Source organism: Callospermophilus lateralis, unplaced genomic scaffold (assembly GCF_048772815.1).
Source record: "Callospermophilus lateralis isolate mCalLat2 unplaced genomic scaffold, mCalLat2.hap1 Scaffold_708, whole genome shotgun sequence".
Taxonomy (NCBI): Eukaryota; Metazoa; Chordata; class Mammalia; order Rodentia; family Sciuridae; genus Callospermophilus; species Callospermophilus lateralis.
The window spans coordinates 744,936-748,629 of NW_027515187.1; the positions used below are offsets into that span (position 1 = coordinate 744,936).

The window sequence follows — 3,694 nt, forward strand, 5'->3', positions numbered from 1 at the left end:
ACAGGGTATAAAACAAAGGAAGGGCCGGGGTTGTGGATCAGGGGTAGAGCGCTTGCCTAGCATGCATTAGGCACTGGGTTCAATCCTCAGCACCACATAAATAAAGTCCACTGATAAGAAAAAAAAAAAAGAAGCTGGAGGGTGTAGTTTGTTAGTAGAGCATGTGCTTAGCATGCCTGAGGACCTAGGTTCAAACATCTCCAGCACCAAAAATGAACAGGGGAGTGACCTGACTACAATGGGGCTGCAACCCCAGTGATTTATCTCATTCTCAGTGGCATTTCCCATAGGTCCTATAACTGGATTCAGAACTACAGTGTGAACCTTTAGAGGGGAGAGGACCCATTACATTGCTATGTCAGGCCCTTTACATTTCTAAATCTATTCCCCCACACCCTGTCTAGTATTGGGATTGAACTTGGGGCCTTGCACATGATAGGCAAATGCTCTACCACTAAGCAATATTGCAGTCCTTTTCATTTTTATTTTGAGACGGGAGTCTTGACTAAATTATCCAGGCTGGCCTGGAACTTGAGATCCTCCTACCTCAGCCTCCTCAGGCGATGGGATTACAAATGTGCACCATCATGCAGGCTAGCCTATTTTTATTTGAGGTATCGAGAATTGAACCTAGGAGTAATATGAAGGAACATTCCCAGTCCCTTTATTTATTTATATTGTTTGATACAGAGGATTGACCCCAGAGGTGCTTTTTACTAAGCCACATTCTCAGCCAGGGTTTCACTGAGTTGCAGAGGCTGGCCTTGAACTTGTGATCCTCTTGCCTCAGCCTCCCAGGTCTGTTGGATTACAGGTATGAGCCACAGAGTTAGGGATAATCAATTGATAACCCTGGAGATAGTTATGACCTTTTACAAAATAGGGCAGACTCAGGTTTTGTAACATTCGGGAGTTGAACCAGATCTTGACTAAAAGTATGCTTCTTTCACCACCCCTAGTAAATCAGCCTCTCTAAACCTCTTTAACCAGAGATTAAGTAATGGCCACAGAAGGCATATATGTGCTAGATGCCCCTCTTCAACCTCCCTCAAAGAACAGATGTCATCTATGAGTATCCATTGCTAACAAGCTTTTCCAGAATAGTTTCGATTTAGGGAATGTCGCTTGGTTTTCCCCAGAAGTAACGCTTACATAACAAGACCTGTATTGAAAATGTGGTTACTAAGCCCATAGAACTTCAGACAATGGGGTGGGGTAGGCCGGAGCCCTGCTCAGCAGAGCTCCCCAAGCCGGCTTGAGCGATGACCCGCACATCTCTCAGCACCAGTAGGCGTGCGACTGCACGGCTCACTTGGGAGGCACAGAATTTATTGGTTCTTTCTGTTCACCACAACCGACCCCGGACACGACTTTGGCGGATGATGTGGACGTTAAAGCAATCAGCGCAGAGTTGGAGGGGGTATGATGCTCACCCGGCGGCCGCTCTCCGGGACCTGGAGTGCGGCATCCGAGGTCCGGATTCCCCGCCGGTTTCACGGAGCTGAAAGGCTGCTTGTGATCTGCGCTCAAACCAAGGTCGTAGCGCCCACTCGGACAGGTCTGGCATCACGCTGATCTCCCGCCGCGGCCGCCAACCAACCAGTTCTTCCTCCACGCTACGTTCTCCTGCGTGGCCGCGGCCTCCTGCAGCGTGGCCATCACTAGCTGCTGGTTCCTCTTCCCTTCATCCCTGCGTCGAGGGTCCTGCTCGGGCATCTCCTTCAGCATCTCCTGCTTCCGCAGCTCTCCTGGGGTTACCAGAGCAAAGAGCGCGGGACCCCACGCCAGCCCCAGCGCCCAGCACCGCTACTCAGAAAATTAACTATTTTTAATATAAGAATGAATCCATAGAAGGAAAAGATTTTGATTGCCCATAGAAGTAAAAGATTTTGATTGCCTAAAATGTAGTCTCTTTAAGAATAACAATAAAAAGATAATCAAGACTCATATTAATATAATGAAAAAATAAATCTAGAGTATCAGCATGTTTTATGTTTTCAAAGAGCTCTTCTGCATTAATGTTATATGATCTGTTTAGGACAGGAAATGGAGATGTGTTGAGGCATTTTACAATGATGGTCTTGGGGAAAGTACACATTGTATCCTAAACAATTAGCTTTTCATGTGATTCAGCTAACACATTCTTCACTTATTTATGTATTCCTTTATTTAGTTGTGATTGGAAACAATGCATTTCTTTTATTTATTTATTTTTATTTGTGCTGAGGATGGAACCCAGGGACTCACATGTCCTAGGTAAGCACTCTACCACTGAGCCACAACCCCATACTCCTAATACATTCCTAATGTTGAAAAATGAGTAGCAAAATTCCAAAGAGACACTCTTCAGGTGTTATTTCTTATTGTCTTGAAGACAATCTTCAGTTCAATTTTTCTCTGCTGCACTTATCACTCTAAAAATTAAAAACAAGATTAATGAGTTTGAAGTTTGGAAAAAATCTTACTTTCAAGTCTACTCAGTTGTTTTTATTTTTTTCCCAATATTGGAATTCAAACCCAGGCCATGGGTATATGCTAGGCAAGCACTACTGAGTTTTGTCTCCAGCCCAATTTCTACTTTTCATAGGGAGGGTGATGTGGATTGAACTCAGGGGCTTTCAACCACTGAGTCACATCTATAGTACTATATGGTATTTTATTTAGAGATTCACTGAGTGGCTTAGCACATCACTTTTGCAGAGGCTGGCTTTGAACTCATGATCCTCAAGTCTCAGCCTTCAGAGCTGCTGGGATTGCAGGCATGTGTCACTGCTCCCAGACCCAGTGTCCCTTTATGGGTTATAATAGTAGTGTAATTCAAAGCCAAGGGAGCTAAAAATACTCAAGTTATGCATTGGTTTCTGCATCATTTCATAGCTTTTATGACAGTATACATAAACTTATGACAGTACACAGACACACACACACACACACACACACACAAACACAGATGTATGTGTCCCTTTTTAACATTTAATTACATGATTTAGCTCCATCAGGTTAAACACTTACTTTAATGTTGTATTCACTTTGTTAATGAAACCCTACTTCAATGGTGATAATCCATGGCTACTTTCTTTGTTGCTGGTATTTGGTGGACTTCATTGTGATGTTGTGAACCTAGAATGTCTAACTTATGTCGTTTTATATCTCATGCAGATCATTCTTTGGCTCTCAGTGGTACTGTATATAATTTTTCAGATTCTGGTCACAGTGAAATTTCTTCATGATCCAGTCTTCTCAGCAATTCTTTCTTTGACTTTGTGCCAGTCTTGCTCTAGAGGCATCCTGTCAACATTGTGGAAACAAACTTTGGTGTGGCAGGACAGAATGGTGGACCATGACTAAACCCAATCTACCCCTGAGGGTAGATGGCTTTCCTTAGCATTCTTTCACATCCCTTCTTCCAAGTCTCTGTCTAGAAGGAGTTCCATGTGGACTACTAAGTATGGGTGACAGTATGCTCTAGACCTCTTCCTTGATGTAAGCTGATTTCCTTAAGTATTCTTGTATTTACATTTGATAAACAAAAGTTTAGACATTCGAGTTTTATGACATCTGCGGTCTTACCTGCAAATACCAAGACTGATTTAAATGGAAAAGAGTTCCTTTTTTCCCTGAAAATTATTTTGCTTCAAGTTGTGATAACAATTTAAGGTTTTCAAAGTGTGCACTTTTTATGTGAAAGATGAAT

The 3,694-nt window shown here is 42.8% G+C and overlaps 1 pseudogene; it reads right to left on the bottom strand.

Moving 5' to 3' along the window:
• Positions 1-1,312: 1,312 nt before the first annotated feature.
• On the bottom strand, positions 1,313-1,849 carry LOC143640893 (ubiquinol-cytochrome-c reductase complex assembly factor 3 pseudogene; annotated as a pseudogene).
• Positions 1,850-3,694: the final 1,845 nt, after the last annotated feature.